This window comes from Somniosus microcephalus, chromosome 6 (genome assembly GCF_052327205.1).
Source record: "Somniosus microcephalus isolate GS21.2 chromosome 6, FLI_Smic_1.0, whole genome shotgun sequence".
Taxonomy (NCBI): Eukaryota; Metazoa; Chordata; class Chondrichthyes; order Squaliformes; family Somniosidae; genus Somniosus; species Somniosus microcephalus.
The window spans coordinates 24,472,018-24,494,171 of record NC_140992.1 but is presented as its reverse complement, the minus strand read 5'-3'; positions in this window follow the sequence as shown (position 1 = coordinate 24,494,171).

The window sequence follows — 22,154 nt, the reverse complement described above, 5'->3', positions numbered from 1 at the left end:
GGAGGAACTCAAGAAAATTACAATCACCAGGGAAGTGGTACTGAGCAAATTGTTGGAGCTTCAAGTTGACATGTCCCCGGGTCATGATGGACTTCATCCTAAGGTCTTCAAAGAAGTGGCTAGTGAGATAGTTGATGCGTTGGTTTTAATTTTCCAAAATTCCCTAGATTCAGGGAAGGCTCCATTAGATTGGAAAATAGTGAATGTAACTCTTTTATTCATAGGGTGGGAGACAGAAAGCAGGAAACTACAGGCCAGTTAGCTTAACATCTGTCATAGGGAAGATGTTAGAAGCTATTATTAAAGACGTTATAGCAGGGCACTTAGAAAAGTTCAAGGCAATCAGGCAGTGATAACATAGTTTTGTGAAAGGGAACTCATGTTTAACCAATTTATTGGAGTTCTTTGAAGAAGTAACATGTGCTGTGGATAAAGGGGAACTGGTGGATGTACTGTACTTAGATTTCCAGAAGGCATTTGATAAGGTGCCACATCAAAGATTATTGCAAAAAATAAAAGCTCATGGTGTAGAGGGTAACATATTGGCATGGATAGAAGATTGGCTAGCTAACAGGAAAGAGAGTAGGCATAAATGGGACATTTTCTGGTTGGCAAGATGTAACAAGTGGTGCGTCACAGGGGTCAGTGCTGGGGCCTCAACTTTTTACAATTTATATAAATGACTTGGATGAATGGAACGAAGGTATGGTTGCTAAATTTGCTGATGACACAAAGATAGGTAGGAAAGTAAATTGTGAAGAGGACATTTGGAGGCTACAAAGGATGATAGGTTAAGTGAGTAGGCAAAGATCTGGCAAATGAAGTATAATGTGGGAAAATGTGAAATTGTCCATTTTGGCAGGAAGAATAAAAAAGCTTATTATCTAAATGGTGAGAGATTGCAGAGGGATCTGGGTGCCCTAGTGCATGAATTGCAAAAGGTTAGTATGCAGGTACAGCAAGTAATTAGGAAAGCTAATAGAATGTTATCGTTTATTGCGAGGGGAATTGAATACAAAAGTAGGGAGGTTATACTTCAGTTATACAGGGCATTGGTGAGACCACATCTGGAGTACTGTGTGTGATAAAAATGATAACATCCGGGAAGTTATGTCATCACTTCCTGTGAACTATGAACTATGAACTATGAACTGTGTACATACCTCACTTCCTGTAAATGTCACTTCCTGTTGGACTGGTATAAATACTGGTCTGTTCAGTATTGTAAGAGGCTTCTACCAGAGGCATGGTAAAGACCTCTCTTGTATATAGTGTGTTTATAAGTTACTTAAAGCTTACTTTAAAGTTACTTGATGGTAAGTCTCCTTTTTCTTACATCAATTTAAGTAACTTAGTATTTACACTGACAAATACTAGACCTTCAGACAAACTCGGAAGTTAAGGATCCAGGGAACCACCCATCATGGAGAAAATCCTTAGACCTATTCGTCTGGACTTGGACCCGAATACACCAGCAGCTGGCAGGGTATGGAAGCATTGGTATCGTACTTTTGAGAATTTTCTGGATGAATGTAAAGTGGATGCTCCTGCTAAATTGAAGATACTTGTCAATTATGTGACCCCAAAAGTGTTCGAATATGTTGATGACTGGGATAGTTACGAAGAGGTGATTCGGGCACTTAAGAAACTGTATGCGAAGACCCCAAATGAGGTCTATGCTAGACATCTACTGGCCACAGCCCGACAAGGGCCAGGGGAATCAATTGACGAATTCCTGCAAGAACTTCGCAGGCTCAGCGTAGATTGTAACTTTCAGGCAGCCTCAGCTGAACTGTACCGCCAAGAAATGATTCGTGATGCTTTCATCTGCGGGATTGCCTCTCCATTTATACGCCAGCGTCTACTAGAAAGTAAAACACTTGAGCTACAAAAAGCTTTTGACCTAGCTTGTTCACTGGATTTGGCAAAGAGAAATGCAGACCTCTATCAGCTGCCCAGTTCTTGATCTGCTGCTGTAGCTGCAACCAGACAATTCAAGCGGTCTCAGGTGAACCCTATCATGGGGGAATCTAATTCTGATAATTCTGATGAAGAAGAGGAGGACGACCCCACTTTAGCAGCCTCTTGGCAATCTAGGAAGGAATGCTTCTTTTGTGGAGATGCTTTTCACCCTAGGAAAACCTGCCCTGCTCGCAATGCAATCTGCAGTTATTGCGGGGAAAAAAGGACACTTTGCTAAAGTTTGCCTATCAAGGGCCTCTACGAGGGCCAATCCAGCTAAGGCCTACCGAACTGCCCCAATTAGGGCCTATCAAGATGCTCCAGCTAGGACCTATCAAGCTTCCTCTCGAGCTCTCTCCCGAAGAAGCACACCGAGAGTTTTAGCCACTCTCTGTGCAACGACACCAATTACAGCTGCTTGCCCACAGAACCTGTCTCAGGCAGCCACAAAAATTTCAATTAAAGGGCATACCTTAGATGCCTTAATTGACTCAGGAAGTACTGATAGTTTCATTAAGGAACAGATTGTTGCGAAATTGAAACTACATGTCTTCCCATCGGACCAGGCAATTGCGATGGCCCAGTCATCACTTAATACCAGAATCTCCGGCTTTTGTGTTGTTGATATGACACTTCATGGTCGTATGTATCCCTCCACCCGACTTTCGGTGCTCAAAGACTTATGTAGTGATCTCCTCTTAGGGCTGGACTTCCAAAAATAGCATAAGAAACTCACCATTGAGTTTGGTGGATCCAAACCCGGACTTACTATTTCTAATATACCATCTAAATTACCATTTTGTGCATTATCAGCAGCTTCACTTAATGAACCCTCATTATTTGCCAGTATTCCGCCTCAATGCCAACCGATAATAACGAAATCGCGGCGCTTTAATCAGGAAGACCAATCTTTTATTGCGGCTGAAATCTCTCGACTTCTAGCAGAGGATATCATTGAACCATGTTCGTCGCCCTGGCGGGCTCAAGTCGTCATTGTCAAGAACCCTCTAAAACCTCACAAACAGCGACTATGCATCGATTATTCGCAAACCATCAATCAATATACCGACTTGGACGCCTACCCATTGCCACGCATTGATGATATGGTTAATAAACTGGCCGAATACAAAGTGTTCTCAACTTACGATTTAAAAAGTGCCTATCATCAGTTACCCTTGAAGGTCTCAGATAAGCAGTACACAGCCTTTGAGGCTAATGGGCGGCTGTACCAATTTCGTCACCTCCCATTCGGGGTTACTAATGGAGTGGCTGTCTTTCAACGGGCAATGGATGGCCTGGTTAAGCAGGAAAACCTAAGGGACACTTTTCCCTATCTTGATAACATTACCATTGCAGGTCACGATCAACAGGAACACGACTCCAACCTCCAAAAATTTCGGGATGCCCTCCATCGCCGTAATTTGACCCTGAATGAATCCAAATCTGTTGAGTCGCAACCGACCATCAACATCCTTGGCTACTGCGTAGGCAATGGTATCATTAAGCCAGACCCAGAAAGACTTCGCCCGCTCCAAGAGCTCCCGTCACCTAAGAATCCGGCTTCTTTACGTCGGGCTCTCGGTCTGTTTGCATACTACGCTAAATGGATTCCTCATTTTTCGGACGAAATCCAACCCTTGCTGCATGCTAGATCATTTCCACTGGGAACAGCGGCTGTTGCAGCCTTTAACCTTCTCAAAAAACAGTTGGAGAAAGCGGCTCTTCACTCCATTGATGAGAATCTCCCTTTCGTGGTTGAATGTGATGCCTCGGAGGTGGCGATCTCGGCTACTCTGAATCAGGAAGGTCGTCCTGTAGCATTTATGTCCAGGACCTTACAAGGTGCCGAGCTACATTATCCTCCGGTTGAGAAAGAAGCCACAGCCATCATAGAGGCAGTACGGAAGTGGAACCATTTTCTAGCTCGCCAGCACTTTACGTTGATCACGGACCAACGATCAGTCGCCTTCATGCTCGATAATCGAAAACGAACCAAAATTAAGAATAATAAAATACAACTTTGGAGGATGGAACTGGCCTCTTTTGGTTATACCATTCTCTATCGGCCTGGCAAGGAGAATGTGGCCCCGGACACCCTCACACGGGCATTCTGCTCCACTATGTCATCCTCCACTCTCATGGATGTCCACAATGGTTTGTGTCATCCTGGCGTTACGCGCATGCTACATTTCGTACGATCACGGAATCTCCCTTTTTCCACTGGAGATGTAAAGAAAATATGCTCAGAATGCCGGCTTTGTGCGGAATTAAAACCTCAGTTCTTCCGCCCCTCAGATGGTATACTCATACATGCAACCCAACCGATGCAACGACTTAGCATCGATTATAAGGGCCCAGTGCCCTCTTCAACTCGGAACACATATTTGCTCACCATGATCGACGAATATTCACGTTTTCCGTTTGCTTTCCCCTGCTCCAATATGCTGGCGTCCACAGTAATCTGCTGCCTTGAGCAGGTATTTTCTCTCTGTGGCATGCCGGCTTATATTCACTCAGATCGGGGTCCATCCTTTATGTCAAGGGAACTCAAGGACTACCTCTCAGAACGGGGAATTGCTACAAGCAAAACAACACCATACCATCCCATCGGAAATGGGCAGGTAGAGAGGTATAACGGTATCATCTGGAATTCCGTACGTCTCGCTTTAAGATCTCGGGGCCTACCAGACCAGCAATGGGAAACAGTGCTTCCGGATGCATTGCACTCTATACGGTCCCTGCTTTCTACAGCCACAAATACTACACCTCATGAGCGGTTCTTTGGATTCCAGCGTCACTCATCTCATGGAACATCACTCCCGTCATGGCTAACTACTCCTGGACCTGTATTACTCCGAAGATACGTTCGGACGTCTAAAAATGACCCTCTTGTAGATGAGGTCGAACTAACCGATGCCAACCCCACCTATGCAAACATACGATATTCCGACGGCCGAGAATCTACCGTATCATTACGGGATCTGGCTCCCTGCCCACCAGGACCTAGTGGGACATCGGGTGATGGCATTTCACCAGGAAACTCTTGGGACCTATCGGGTACCCCTCTCCAGGATCCTGATCGGACACCAACTAGCTTGGTGCCGGTAGAACCCCGTGCTCAAGGTTGCGACCCTCCCAGTACCGCGCATGAAAGTACTGATCCGCCACAGACCAGCTCTGCACCTCCCTCTGAACAGAGGCAGTCCGACTTTGAACCTATTGGGGCTCGTACTCGAAGCCATGATCTCCCCGACCCTTCACAGGGCAATCCAGGCCACACAGACTCTGACCAATGGCCAACCGCATGTAAGCGGACCAGCGACCCTCTACGACGGGAATCCAAACGGGTGCGACTCTTCCTTGTTCGGCGGCTGCGGACCAAAAGGTAGACCACAGCCTCCTAATCCTGCAGGAGGGAAGAATGTGATAAAAATGATAACATCCGGGAAGTTATGTCATCACTTCCTGTGAACTATGAACTATGAACTGTGTACATACCTCACTTCCTGTAAATGTCACTTCCTGTTGGACTGGTATAAATACTGGTCTGTTCAGTATTGTAAGAGGCTTCTACCAGAGGCATGGTAAAGACCTCTCTTGTATATAGTGTGTTTATAAGTTACTTAAAGCTTACTTTAAAGTTACTTGATGGTAAGTCTCCTTTTTCTTACATCACTGTGTACAGTATTAGTCTCCATATTTAAGGAAGGATGTAAATGCGATGGAAGCAGTTCAGAGAAGATTTACTGGACTATTACCTGGAATGGGCGGGTTGCCTTATGAGGAAAGGTTGGACAGGCTAGGATTGTATCCGCTGGAGTTTAGAAGAGTAAGAGGTGACTTGATTGAAACATATAAGATCCTGAGGGGTCTTGACAGGGTTGATATGGAGAGGATGTTTCCTCTTGTGGGAGAATCTAGAACTAGGGGTCACTGTTTAAAAATAAGGGGTCACCCATTTAAGACAGATGAGGAGAAATTTTCTCAGAGGGTCATGAGTCTTTGGAACTCTCTTCCTCAGAGGGCGGTGGAAGCAGAGTCTTTGAATATTTTTAAGGCAGAGGTAGATAGATTTTTGATAAGCAAGGGGTGAAAAGTTATCGGGGTAGGTGGGAATGTGAAGTAATCAGATCAGCCATGATCTTATTGAATGGCGGAGCAGGCTCGAGTGGCCGACTCCTGCCCCTAATTCCTATGTTCATATGTACGTATAAGGATTGAGAAATAAACAGCAGAAGGACTGAGAAGGAAGTGTAAATTAGAATAGGCGAATTCAATGAAAAATCAGCTACAGAAAGAGAAATAAAATGAGGGAAAGAAAGACTGGCTAACGAAAGAGAAAAAAAGAAACAAAGGCAAAGTACATTTATAAAAAAAAAAAAAAAAAACATTTGACATTTAAAAAATCTCCAACAACAATTAATACCTGAAGGAATGAGACTTCACACTTGTTAATTTTCAGTGCCGGAGGTGGATTGGCAGTAATTAATAATTATCACATCGTTAAACGGGCACTTACACTTCCAATGACAAAACATAACTTTCTGTGGCAAATTTAGTTCTTATCTACTGCCCAATTACAGCAACTTCATGACATTCACTGCATGTCAATGGTGAGGAGACAACAAAATGTTGTTTTCACAAAGCTAATGGTGGAGTGGTGTAACTTGGACAGCAACTTTTGGATATTGGCATTTAACGGCGCATCTGCTGCTTGATGAAGTTGCTGTACCATTTACACACAAATAACGGTAAGTGCCATTAGCCTCACTATTTTTTTGACAGCAAAATCTGGCCGATTACGTTTTGTGCCCAGGATGAGAAAAGTGTGCTCACCCCATTTTTTTTTTCTGCACTTATCCCCATGTACCTATCCTTACACTCTCCCACTGCTTGGGAGAGGCAAAAAAAACAGACCTGTTGGTTATTTCCCAGAATAATTAGACTTACCTTCCTTCTGCCACGATCTTGTCAAAAACACTTCTAATGCCTTCTTGAATGATTGCATGGAATCATGCTTCACTACCATCACCAGAATCTGTATCACGCAGAAAAATAAAACTTCCAAACACTGAACCTCGCTTCCTGCTTTCCTAATTTAATTGGGTGGTCAGTAGCTCGACCAGGCTTCATTATCTCGAACACTATATCTACTTGCATATTACCAAGGCCCTTTAATCATTTTAAATGTTTGAATCAGATCCCTTTGAAGTCTGCACTGCTCCAGCAAATCTAAACCCAAAGCATGAAGTCTGTCTTCACAGCTAAATGCATTTAGGGTGGGAATTATCCTCGTCGTCCTTTTCTGTACATTCTATAGAGCTACAACAGCCTTTGAGGTGGGGGGGGGGGACGGGGCTGAGGGATGGGGAGCTAAAATTGTACACAGTACTCCAAATGAGGCCTCATCAAAGCCTTGTACAACCCTATTATCGTGACTCTAGTTTTGTATTGGGCAGTACAGTTCAAAATCCTGTTTACTTTAGCTGCAGCCTCCTGACATCGGACAATTAAACATTTAGAGAGTAATCAAATAATTCTCCCTTCCTGCCACCTTTAACACACAACTTCCTGCCCATGTGTAAAACTGCTATTGCAGACTGCCCGCCCTTTAAATAAACAAACTACTTTTTTTTTTCCATATCACTCTTCACACCATGGGACTTAATTTTAGCACACTGACCCTCATGGGGCACTTTATCAAAAGCTTTCTTGAAATCCAAATAGATAAAGGGCTGGATTTTACCAACCTCGGCGGGTCGGTGGCGGGCGACATCGGTGGTGGGTCCTGGCCTCTTTGCCAGCTCCAGCCCACTGTCCAAAATGACTTTTCCCCTGATTGGGCTTGTTAAGCCTGCCCAGCGTGCTTCCCAGCCAATTGAAGGAAGTGGGCCTGATGACATCATTTGATGGCGGTCATTAGCTGGTTTCCTTAAAGGGACCATGCACAAATTTACTTTGACAGTTGTGCTGTCAGTGTTCTACAGCATTGAGGTGCTGCAAACACCGACAAGCACGGCACAGAGGTGCATGGCTGCACCCAGGCTCTCCCATGACTCCCTCCATAGGCTTATGGAGGGAGTCACAGCTCACAGTAAGGGTCTCTTCCCTTCCAATGGGCGGAAGAGACCTCCCCAGGAGACCAACGCAGCCTGGTTGCACATTGCATAGGAGGCCACAAGCAGGGGTGTCATCAGGAGAACCTGGGTGCAGTGGCACAAACCTTTCAATGATCTCAATAGATCACAAAACATTATGGCAAAGCCACACTCAACCTCATCCTGCTGTGCCACTCATCACACCCTGTCAATCTGCCTTCCCTACCCTACACCTGCACATCCTTACTCACACCGCCTTCCCTATCCAACTCCTGCACATCCTTACATCAACTTATCTTGCACCTCCACCCATCCCTCTCTACCTACATTATCACTTCCCCATCTCACTAGCCACCCCTCACACTTAGCCTCATCTTAGTCCAATCATACCAACTAACAACACACAAGGGTAGGCACTTGTGTGTTTTAACCAATGCTCAGGTGAAGTTTCTGTTAATGTGCTGTCAAACATTGAAACCTTTATTTTCAACACTGCGTTCTTGGACAGATCTGTGTGCACCTTTGGAAGTGGTTTAATGAGTTGCAGTGAATGGTGAGGCATAACGGTACCACCCACAATGGTGATGAGTGTGAAAGGAATGGCTTGGATATTGTAGAAATACTTTATGGTGTTGGTGTGGGGTGGTGCCAACCTGGCGCATCATATGGCAGCTAGAGTGTACAGCGTCAAGTGAAGTAAATCTGGCCATAATGAGGCCATCTCTGGTGTCCCAGGCAGCAATATTGTCAGGTGCTGATGCCCTGTGTAGCATTAGTTGATTGTGGAGAAAGTTGGTGTTGGTGCTACTGGTGTTGGGGCTGATCATGGTGGGATACTGAGGACCAAGGCAAGATAGTTTCAAGTGCACCGATGCTGATGTAATAGATGACAGATGAACTTGAGATGACAGAAGCAATCTGTCAATGGTGAGAGAGGTTGTTCCAATGAGGTGACACTGGATAGAGAGTTTACTCCAAACACTTGCAACCAGCATAATGCTCAATATGTCTTGCAAATGCAGTAAGCAACAGCTTCTGAGCTTGGAAACTGATCAGCTGTGAGATGGGAGCTTTTATCGCACATTTGCAGCTGTCAAGTAATGGCCTTTCAGCACCCAACCTGCTTACCTGACATGATCCCCGAGCAGCGTAGACCCCCTGGGCAACCTGGTAAACTCTGACGGTGAGCTCAAAATCGTTCTTAATGGTGTGTTAACAAGGTCATAATGACCTGAATTGCCGCTGCGTGTCGGGTCTGATCAGCGTTGATAGACCCAACATTTGGTGAAAGGCGCGTGGCGGTGGGTTGACAGCTGGGTCCCGACCCGCTGTCAAAAAGAACATTTTCCCACCCAACCTGCCACCGATCGCACCTGCTGATTCCCCTTGAAAAATTCCCCCCCATGTCTACTGGATTTCTCTGATCCACCTGATTTCTCTCAACCTGATGAGCAAAGCAATTCATCCTTAGAATATATTTAAGAACAAGGTTAGTGAGATAATGAAGGAGGTTCAGATAAGCACAGCAGCAAATTTAAAGCAGTTTGTTATATACTTCTAATTCATAATGCATGTACCATATTAAAAAGATTTAGAACATTTTGGGGGAGAAATTGGGTTGAGCCACAAACGGGGCGCCAAGCTCGCCTGGACGCCAGATTTTGCGCTGCAATCGGAGCAGCAGCGATCGCCGGAAATTCAGCTTGAGCGCCCCAAGAGGGACACGGGGCGAGGCTCGAGGCGCTCCGCGTCCCTCTTAGGGCGCTGAAACTGAATATCGCAGCGCAACATGCCACAGCCCCACACGCTGTGGCACGGCGCGCTGCAGTCTTCCGCCCATTCTTAAGGGGGAGGGGCCTGCACCAGCGCGATGAGTGATCGCGAGTGCCGGCAAAAGAGCCCGGCACCGAGAAGTGCCGGGCTGTCAGAAAACAGCCGGCAATGCTGCGGGGGGGAGAACAGGAGGCCGGGGACGGCGGTGCTGGCAGGCGGCCGCCAAAAAAAAAACAAAAAAAAACGGCCACCCCGCACCTCCACCTTAATTTGCGCCACTGCCGCCACAGGTAGGCCCCGTGAACCAGGCGCGAGCGGCGCTACAGAGGCGGTCACTGCCAAATATCGTGACCGGGGTGCTGCGCACACTGATGACATCATCGGTGGCGGCGCAGCGCAACAGGCTAACGCCGCCATTAGCGCCCCAGCTAAATATCGCGGGAGGCGTGGCCAGTGGCGCTAAAGCCACTGAGTGCCCTCTTTTTAGGCGCTAACTGGTGGCGCAGCCCACCGAATTTCTCCCCCTTTGTTTTGAGGGAAAAAAAATAGATGGGGCAGCACGGTGGCATAGTGGTTAGCACTGTTGCCTCACAGCGCCAGGGACCCGGGTTCAAATCTGGCTTCGGGTGACTGTCTGTGTGGAGTTTGCACATTCTCCCTGTGTTTGCGTGGGTTTTCTCCGGGTGCTCCGGTTTCCTCCCACAGTCCAAAGATGTGCAGGTTAGGTTGATTGGCTATGATAAATTGACCTAGTGTTAGGGGGATTAAATACAGGGATCGGGTGGGATATGTGTCGGTGCAGGCTCGATGGGCCGAAATGGCCTCTATCTGCACTGTGGGGTTTCTGTGATTCTGTGTGAAGTGGTACTGGAATTGAATGATAACTTACTCTTGATTGATATAGACAAAGTTGAGATAAGTATATGTCTCTTAAGTCATCTTGAGGTGGCATGTTTGCTTCACAATTTGATAATGGCAAATGTATAATTATTGTGTTACAATATGAATAATTTTACAATAAAAAATTAGCAACAGCATGATTAAAAATCTCTATCTGGTTATATCAAGAAAAGTGCAATTTCTAAAGAAGAATATGATGGTCATTGCATGTCACATTCATAACTTATTAATGAATCTAAACAAGCTCCTAAATATTTGACAAATTGAATTTTTAGGTAGGTATTTACCAGCTACAACGGCTGATATTGTGAAGCTATAGGGATGGGGGCGGTGGGTGGGGGTGGTGGAGGTTAGGGAGTCACAAAGAGGGTGTGTTTGTTCTGCGTCAAAAAAATAAAAGTAAGGCTAGTAAAATCTGCAGAAAATATAAATAAAGTCTGAATGGAGTTTTGTTTTAGACTATGGAAATCTGCAGTACATTATGCCAAAATGTATGTTTTATATGATGTTTAATTATACATTTCTAATTGGCAGATATCTGGTGGTGCAAGTGCAGTGTGAGTGATTCTGATGGCAACGTTAATTCTGGACCACTTCGCCCATAAATGTTGACATCAACAATTATTTATTAGGAGACAGACCATTTTGCAGGGCTGTTGTATGTGACAATAACCACAAGTAACAGACCAAACTTTTTATACCAACTTGCTATGTGCCTAAGACATGTTCGTATGCGATAACAAATTGCCATTGGAGTAGACGACCATTTTAAATTTGGTAGAGACATTCTGAAGTCCATTGAATGAATATGTTGAACACTATAAAAGAATTGCAATGTTCCAGAACCACGTCGTGCACCACAGTTTACTGTTTATTGATTGTGGTGATAATGGGGTAGACAGTGCGGTCGGAGGCGTACCTCCGGAGTACACCTCCGACCTACCTCCAGGTGTCCAGTCTGCGGAGAGTTCCGGTCTCGGGCTTCCAGGCGGACGCCAGCACAAAGGCCCACGGATCCTCGGGATGCAGGCGGTTCTGAAGCATCCCTGGAATCATGTGGGTTCGGTCCTCCAATCACAAAGGAGGATTCCATTGCAATCATTTACGAAGGGAATCCCCTAATGATATGCAATGGGATCCCCAAATAATCATAAAATTTACACAATTCTAATAAATATAAATGTACTGAATTTCAATTTTATTCAGAAGTTACTTCATTGCACCAACCTCAATAAAAATTTAATTTTTTGCTAAATAATTTTAAACATTTTAATCCGGGCCAATATTTGCATAAACTAATTTAAAGTGTGTGTGCATCATTTTTGATTTTTAAATGTTTAATTTAAGGCTTATATATATACCCTTACGCTGATGAAAGCAGGCCTGCTTTTATCAGCCGCAAGAGTTTCGTGGGCAATTGCTGGGCAAATAGCCCAACTCTGCACCAGCAATACTGATTTTCCTTGCAGTTCGGATGATGTGTCAAAGTGTACTTTGACAGATCGCAAGTTCCGGATTTTGTGCATGCCTATGTGGAAACCCGGAAGTTGCGGGACATTTAAAATGGATTACGATGGTGTACACCGTCAGGGAGGCCGCAATTTCAGGGCCATGGCCCGGATTTTGCGGTCAGCGGCGAAGAAAGCTGCCTTCTAAGATCTAGTGATCTCTGTGGCGTGGATTTCACCGCTCCCGATGTTAATTTGATTCTGGCACCAAGTCTAGGGGATCTCCAGTGTCCAGCAACAGTGAAATCATTAAGCTGGCTAAGCAGCCAGTCACATTGAAGAATTCTCAGACAGCAAACCAGGAAGTACAATACACTGATTTTCCTTCACATTTTAATTATTTTACAGAGAACGAAATAAAGATTGTGACATACACAAGCGATTAAGGTAGAAGCTGAAATATCATAAATAAACTTTAAAAAATTATATTAGAAACCATGGAATTTTTATCATAATGGAAAAATCTGACATTCCACAAATATAAAATTAGTTTTCAGGGCTAGAATGATTTTTCAGCAGTATGGCTCAGTATGCCGCTAGAAACCCAGTTACACCTCATTCAACAAGGCTTAACTTTTGAGGGTTTTTAACAGCAATATTCAAGCGTAAGAGGGGAAGTTTTTGTCATTTCAGGTGATTTCAATTGATTGCCGGCTGCGGGAGTTCAACAGCGCAGCCTGTGGAGGAGCAGGGAATGACTGACAGCAACTTCTGTATTTCTGCATTTAACTGTGCATGTGTGGATGACAGAAGTTGCTGTTAGTTTCACAGTTGTAACGACGGCAAACGCTGACAGTTTCGCCGTCATTACAACCACAAATTCCGGGCCATCTTTATAATTCATCTAATGTTATGCAAAAAAGATCAAATACTATTATACAATATTCCAAACAACAACAACTTGCATGGTGGAGATTATAAAAGACATATCCTTGTCGTGGAAAGGACCTGGCCCCTTACTCCAGGTGACTTGTATTGAATGGATTCAAATTTTTTTACACCGAGTACTTGGTACCCGAATGTTACAATAAAATGTTACAATGTCTAATTAACCAACTGTCAGCCCACAGGTGCAGACTTCACTGGATTAACAATCTCACCAAACATTAAAGCACACCTCAAAGCAAGGCCCACAAACCCAACAGAAGTTGTGCTTTTTTTAGTGATACTCTCTCTGCGGGTTCACTGGGCAAATGCACTCGGGTCTGTTCCGATTCCCTGAAGCTTTACTAGATAAAGGCACCTTGGTGTTTAGTTCTATCTCTCGGTCGGTGTATAGCTCTCTCCCTGTGTCAGTGTGTGGCCCTTCAAAGTTTTCATTGCGTCTGCAAATTTTAATGACCACAGATTGATATGACCGGATTGTTTTCTTATAATTGTTCCATCTTCTTACAAGGGCAGGGCTTCCTATGAGCGGTGGTTATTTAGGAGGTGCTGTTACAGTACAGTATTTTAGTGGTTATTATTTTTGTCAAAATGGAATCAAATTTAAAAAAAAAAAGCGCAGATCTGAATTTGAGCTACAAGTATGGAATTATCACTGCTCTGGACAAAATGTAAAAGCTACAGACTGAATTAGCAAAGGAATATGGTATCACTCAGGTAGACATCAGCAAAAACTAGAAAGAACAATGAGATTCTGTCTTGAAATGGGTCAGAAACAGAAATTTCAGAAGTGACATGAAACTTCTAAAGACAATGACGTTGGAGCAGAACCTCTTGAATGGTTCAAGGCAGCGTGCGATAAAAAAATCTCCCCAGAATTTCAGAACAAATTTTATTGGAGAAATCCATCAAAATTGCAGAAGAAATCGGGTATAACAATCTCTCTAAAGTCAACGGGATGGATCAAGAGATGGAAAAATGTTCATGCCATAACGCACAAGAAAATGGTCAGACAAGCCAATGAAATGACCCCCGAAATGACAAAAGAATGGCTTTCATCAACTCTACCTGCAATACTTCAAATGGGCTGACCTTGTGATTTGTCCAACCTCGATGAAGTAAGAGTTTTCTGGAAGCGTTTGTCGGGTGTAACTTGTGCCTTTTGTGACAGGAAGTGTGTTGTGGGAAACAACAAGGAGCACGTGCCTTTTCTTCTGGGTGCCAATATGGACAGATCTGAGGAGTTCAAGTGAGTAGCCACCTTGTTTCAAAAATGTTTGGTACGCCCTGGAGGCATTATTTACCATTTCAATTGACGATCTTGGATGACTTCTATGATTTTTGAAGAGAACCATTGATCTTTGGTCAGAAAATTTCGGCTCAGAAGCTTGTTAATCGTTATGGATAACTGTTCTACACATCCTGAAATTTCTGGCCAATTGAATATGGAACTTGTCCGTCTTCCAAAGAATACCACTTCTACGTATCCTCCGATGAACGCTTTTCAACGACCACTATTGGAAGTTTCTGGCAAGCAAAAGACTGAATTCTCAGTCAGTTTGCTGGATGCCCTTAATTTAATTGCTAGGTGTTGGGATCTTGTGACTCAGCACAACATTGCAAACTGCTTTTGCCATGCGGGTATGGTCAGTAAAGAAGAGGAGCATTTGGTGGATGGAGCAAGTTGGACTGATCCCTGCTGATGTTCCTCAGTCTGACTGTGCCACAGTTGATGACACTTTGAGCACCAAAACCTCCATCAAAGCTTTGCTCCAACCTGAGCTGGAACTAGTAAGGAGAGCAAGAATTTTGAAGATGATGATGATGTTCCTGATCCTATAACTCCAGCAGCCTGTCTCAAGATTCCCTCTAACATTCAATATTAAACGCAGTGCTCATCTAGTAACATTTGACTCAAAATTACTGGCAAATATTGAAGAAGCAATTGCTCGTGATCCAATTTCAAAGATAAGACAGTCCAAGATAACTGACCTTTTTAAAAAGATAACCCATATTATAGTTAAAGTAAAAGAATTGGATTTTAAAATATTTTAACTTCTCCTTGAAATTGTAAATGTCTTCAAAACAATCTGGAAGTGTTTGCAAGTGTTTATAAGAATGCTTCCCCTATGGTTATGGTACAAATAATGTTATAATTTTGTCTGGTCCAACATTAGGCAGACTCGACTATCTAAAATTCAGCATTGAAGAACGGCAACTTATAGCTTACACAGATCAGATATCCACCATTTAAAATTATCATTTGACATATAAATGTCTGAAGACTAACTTCAAACAATTTAAGATTTCTGATTCACAGCACATTGTTGTCTGTGGCAGACACCCCATGTATGTCAAGAAACATGCATCCAACTAGAGTGGAGCCTCATTATTTTGGAGTCTTGTGTTGGATTTAAATGATCCTACACAACAATTTTCCACAGGTCGCAGCGAAGCTTCATTATAGTCAATAAATGAGCTTGAAGTAGGTGTTATGGACCTAGGATAAGAATGAACAAACTTATACTTCATTTTAGAATATCTAATTTGCCGGATTTCATAAGCTGTAATGCATTATCTCACTTTTAACTACATGCTGCTTAATCGCATAATCTCACTTGCCTCATATGAAATTTTGATTCTCTCCCCATTAAGTCCTATCTAACCATAATATTACTACTTTAATATAACCCTTATTTGCTTAAAATATTGACCTTTCATTTGGTTCCCATCTGTTTATTTGAATATTTTGGTAAGTTAGACGTGATTGGTCCTGATTTAATCATGTTTCCTGTTTATCTGACAGGTTGGCAGAATGTACCATATCATAATGTAAGTGTGCAGAAAACAAATGAACAGAGAACTAAATGTAAACAGTTGTACAAGGGATTGTGAGGTGGGGCTGATCTTCCAAATCTTTCAACAAAAATTGCCTTATTACAGCGCCAGCCCTAATTGAATAATAGTCTCCTGTCATGAGGTTATGCAGTTAGAGATTTTCCTGTAATAGAAACATAGAAGATAGGAGCAGGAGTAGGCCATTCGGCCCCTCGAGCCTGCTCCGCCATTCAATGTGATCATGGCTGATCATCCAAATTCAGTACCCGGTCCCTGCTTTCTCCCCAAACCCCTTGATCACTTTAGACTTAAGAAATATATCCAACTCCTTCTTGAATATATTAAATGAGTTGGCCTCAACTATCTTCTGTGGTAGAGAATTCCACAGGCTCGCCACTCTCTGGGTGAAGAAATTCCTCCTCATTTCTGTCCTAAATGGCATACCCTTTATCCTTAGACTGTGACCCCTGGTTCTGGACTCCCCGACCATCGGGAACATCCTTCCTGCATCTCGTCTGTCCAGTCCTGTCAGAATTTTACATAAGGTTCAATGAGATCCCCTCTCATTCTTCTAAACTCCAGCAAGTACAAGCCCAATCGACCCAATCTCTCCTCATACGTCATTCCTGCCATCCCAGGTATCAGCCTGGTGAATCTTCACTGAACTCCTTCCATGGCAAGAACATCCTTCCTCAGATAAGGTGACCAAAACTGCACACAATACTCAAGATGTGGTCTCACCAAGGCCCTGTACAAATGCAGCAAGAATTCCTTGTTCCTGTACTCAAACCCTCTCACTACGAAGGCCAACATACCATTTGCCTTCTTAACCGCCTGCTGCACCTGCATGCTTACCTTCAGCGACTGGTGCACAATGACACCCAGGTCTCGTTGCACTTCCCCTTCTCCCAATCTGTTGCCATTCAGATAATAATCTGCCTTCCTGTTTTTGCCACCAAAGTGGATAACCTCGCATTTATCCACATTGGGCAGAAGCATGGCAGATGCAATATAATCACCCAACCTGTCCAAATCAGCCTGGAGTTTCTCGGCATCCTCCTCACAGCACACACGCCCACCCAGCTTTGTCGTCTGCAAATTTGGAGATATTACATCTAGGTCCCTTGTCTAGATCATTATTATATATTGTGAATAGCTGGGGTCCAAGGACTGATCCCTGCGGTACCCCACTAGTCACTGCCTGCCACTTGGGGAAAAAGTCTCGTTTATTCCAACTTGTTGCTTTCCGTCTGCCAACCAGTTTTCTATCCAAGTCACGAGGAATTACAGACCGGTAAGCCTGACATCGGTAGTGGGGAAAATGCTAGAGTCCATTATAAAAGATGTAATAGCAGAGCACTTGGAAAACAGTGACAGGATCGGACAAAGTCAACATGGATTCACAAAAGTAAATCGTGCTTGACTAATCTACTGTAATTTTTTGAGGATGTAACTGGTAAAATAGATAAGGGAGAACCAATGGATGTGGTGTATCTGGACTTTCAGAAGGCCTTCGATAAGGTCCCGTATAAGAGGTTAGCGTGTAAAGTTAAGGCACATAGGATTGGGGCAAGGTATTGACTTGGATAGAGAACTGGTTGGCAGACAGAAAGCAAAGAGTTGGAATAAACGGGTCCTTTTCTGAGTGGCAGGCAGTGACTAGTGGGGTACCACAGGGATCGGTCCTTGGACCACAGCTATTCACAATATATATTAATGATCTAGACAAGGGAACTAGATGTAATATCTCCAAATTTGCAGATGACACAAAGCTGGGTGGGCGTGTGTGCTGTGAGGAGGATGTTGAGAAATTCCAGGATGATTTGGACATGTTGGGTGATTGGGCAGAAACATGGCAGATGCAATATAACGTGGGTAAATGTGAGGTTGTCCACTTTGGTGGCAAAAACAGGAAGGCAGATTATTATCTAAATGGCAATAGATTGGGAGAAGGGGAAGTGCAATGAGACCTGGGTGTCCTTGTGCACCAGTCGCTGAAGGTAAGCATGCAGGTGCAGCAGGCGGTTAAGAAGTCAAATGGTATGTTGGCCTTCGTAGCGAGAGGGTTTGAGTACAAGAACAAATATGTCTTGCTGCAGTTGTACAGGGCCTTGGTGAGACCGCACCTTGAGTATTGTGTGCAGTTTTGGTTGCCTTCTGAGGAAGGATGTTCTTGCCATGGAAGGAGTTCAGCGAAGATTCACCAGGCTGTTACCTGGGATGGCAGGAATGACGTATGAGGAGAGATTGGGTCGATTGGGCTTGTACTTGCTGGAGTTTAGAATAATGAGAGGTGATCTCATTGAAACTGAAAATTCTGACAGGACTGGACAGACGAGATGCAGGAAGGATGTTCCCGATGGTCGGGGAGTCCAGAACCAGGGGTCACAGTCTAAGGATAAAGGGTATGCCATTTAGGACAGAAATGAGGAGGAATTTCTTCACCCAGAGAGTGGCGACCCTGTGGAATTCTCTACCACAGAAGGTAGTTGAGGCCAATTCATTTAATATATTCAAGAAGGAGTTGGATATATTTCTGAAGGCTAAAGGGATCAAGGGGTATGGGGAGTGTAAGATTCGCAAAATTTGTGCATTTCCCCGAAGGTTATTGTCGATAAGAGACCCTGCGTGGACATTCCTTTTGAAATTACAGAGGGTACCCAAGATGGCGTCCGTGCCTCGTGGCAGAAAGTCTGCGGGTCTCCAAAATGGATTCTGCAGCCCAGGCAGTTTGAGGCAAATCGAAACTAAGGCTGCAGGTTTCCTGTGAAAAGAACTTTGTGTTTTGAGACCCAGACAAGCTGTGAATTATGTATTAGGCCGAATCAGAGGCAGATCTGAATTCAATGAGGCCTACAGTTAAAGCCATCAAACCATCTGCATACATAATCGGAAACAGATTAAACACATCCGGCGAGACTGGACAAGCCCATCAAGGACTTTCAGGACAATACGAGTCAATTATCGGGCCGGCGGATGCAATTACTGGCCATCTAAAAACCATCAGTATAGATTGCTACCATTATTTTAACTAGCCCGCCAAAATTAAAAAAAAGAACTAACCTGATTTGGCGGGCAGACAAGGTTTTTCGACGATGGTATAATTGAAGGCCTCCAGGTAGCAATAGGGAGTTGGTGTTGATAGAAGAAGGAGGAACTGCTGCTTTGCTGCTGTCGGTATTACCGCTCCCCGGTTCTTCGGCCCCTCGCCCTCGTGGCTGCCACTCTTCCCCCTGTCCCATGCTTACCCCCTGGCCTTTGCCCGTGCCCCCTCCAACTCCATCTGGACTTGCCCCCACACTAGGTCGGGTGAACACGGGCAATTCAGGCCAGGCGAAGCGGGACGCGATGAGGGGAGGAGGAGGGAAGACCACCCGGGGAAGGCCAACTGAGGGGAGGCTTCGAATCATTGGGCCTTCAGCCTCAGCCGACCTGCGAGTACCTTCATGCAACCTCAAGCTGTTGACGAAGAATCATTCCTGCAAGGTAAAGTACCCAAATGGAGACTGTAACTTTGGGGTATTCGAACCTGGACAATGCCCTTGCAGCACCCGGAGCCCATGTGACGATGGCAGGCTCTTGAGAGCACCAAGAGTGAACCCCGAAACCAACCGCTGTTTTGAGTCTAACAAACACTTTTTGATTGGTGAGCATGAATTCTGACCTCTCGTAGATCAACCTCGGCGTCGGCGGGAATTTCAGTGGCAGCAGCGGGGCTATAAAAGGCTCCAGAGACCAGGTAAGGCGTACCTGTCAGGGTGAGGCTGGTTCTGGACCCAAGTGCAGACAGACAAGGCAAGAAGCAGGTATGCAGTCTTAAATAAAAGTACTTTACTAGAATCACACAGGTAAACAGTTACAAACATAGGAGCTCAAGACAAGCTACCACAGAGCAACCGGCTTGTCAAGACTGAGCCCAGAGGGAAGAAACCACAGAACTTAAATACAAGCAAAAACAGGTGAAACCAATAAACCTGATAAAAGGCAGTTTAGTAATAAACACAGGAGAAACTAGTAACAATTAACAAAGGCAAACAATCAAGTGAAGGTGCCATCTAGGGGTTACTGAAGGAACTGACCAGCACCCTCACAGTACCAGTCTCCGAACTCGGAACTCCGAGGGAAGGAGAGAAGTAAAAAGAAATCGAAGTGTGATGTCACCAGAAAGCAGGTAAGTGATTGGTTGGTGAGTATTTCTCTCTTTTTAAACTTAAACTCTGTGGTTTATAATTTCTAAGGTGTGATATTTATCATCTAGAATCGGGGCAGAGGGTATTTAAAAATAATATTAATAAATTTAATTAATTACATAGAATGGGAGAGCAGGTGATTTGTTACTGCTGCAATATGTGGGAGCTGGTGGACACCATTGATGATCAAGGTGATCACATTTGCAGTAAGTGTTGGCTGCTCGAGGAATTCCGGCTCCGTGTTGATGAGCTAGAGTCCGAGCTTCAAACACTGAGACACATTAGGGAGGAGGAGAGTCACCTGGACTCTGTGTTCCAGGAAGTAGTCACACCAATTAGATTAACTAATTCAGATGTAGTCCGTGGTCAGGAACAGGAGGGTGTGACTATGAGTGAGGCAGGTACGGGGATCCAGGAGGTAGTGTTGGAGGAGCCGCAGCCCTTGCTCTTGTCCAACAGGTTTGAAGCTCTTACTCCCTGTGAGGACAGGAGCAGGGACTGCAGGGAGGATGAGCAACCTGGCCACAGCACCGTGGAACGGGGGGCCATTCAAGTGGGGGGAGTAAAAAGAAATGTTGCAGTGGTAGGGGATAGTATAAGGGGGATAGATAGGGTTCTTTGCAGCCGAGAGCGAGAGTCCCGAAGGTTGTGTTGCCTGCCCGGTGCCAGGGTTAAGGACATCTCCTCTGGGCTGGAGAGAAACTTGGAGTGGGAGGGGGTGGATCCAGTTGTCGTGGTCCATGTTGGTACCATCGACATAGATAGGACAAGGAAAGCGGTTCTGCTGAGGGAGTATGAGCAGCTAGGGGCCAAATTAAAAAGCAGAACCACAAGGGTAATAATCTCTGGATTACTACCTGAGCCACGGGCAAATTTGGCTAGGGTAAATAAAATTAGAGAGTTAAATGCATGGCTCACTGGTGTGGGAGAAATGGGTTTTGCTTCTTGGGACACTGGCACCAGTACTGGGACAGGAGAGAGCTGTTCCGTTGGGACGGACTTCACTTGGCCAGTGCTGGGACTAGAATCCTGGTGAATTGAATAACTAGGGCTGTAGAGAGGGCTTTAAACTAATTAGTGGGGCGGAGGTTTCAAGAGAGTGAAAAATAAAAATGTCAGCGGAGAAGGAAATAGAGCAAAGTAACAGTGGGGAAATTAAAAACCAGAGCATGTCAGGAAGGGACAGAATATATAAAGGTAAAGTGGGTAAAAGCAGGAATAAATTGTCACAAAACATATTTAAAAGTTCTTTATCTGAATTCACGCAGCATTCGTAACAAAATAGATGAGTTGACCGTACAAATAACTACGCATGAGTATGATCTGGTGGCCATTACAGAAACATGGCTGCAAGGTGACCATGACTGGGGACTGAACATCCAGGGGTATTGTTGTGTCCGTGTGTTAATGGAGACACGGAATGCATGAGTTGGTTTACAGGTGTTTACTGGACAAAGTCTGGAGGTGAACTAACAGATACAAGACACTATACAGGCTTATATAGCCCGAGTGGCCATTACCGGAATTACAGTACACAGGGGTTCTTAAAGGCACATACACCACAATTCCTCCCCTTTTAGACAACCAGTACATAACATTTTAAGTAATTGTTATTTAACATGTTTACAAGAACAATAATCTACATATTGCTGCAGTTAATCAATTATAAGTCAGTCTCTCTGGAGGCTTCCTGACTCGGTCCGGATAACGCCTCGGTGGTGTAGTAGTTTTCGGTGGTGTAGTAGGTTCTTTTGGCAAGGTCGATTCGGCTGGAATGCCAGTGTCGGGTTCATCTGGTTCTAGCATCACCGGATCGGAGGTAGATACTATGGGTATCTCTGCTTCATCATCAGGTGTATAGAGTTGTGGTGTAGGTTGTCCCTTTTCGGATGACTCTATGATCTGGTCAGCATGGTGCCTTATTATGCTTTCTCCAATGTCCACGGTATACATCAGCGGTCCTAGTCGTGTGCAAATAGTTCCAGGCTGCCATTTCTGGG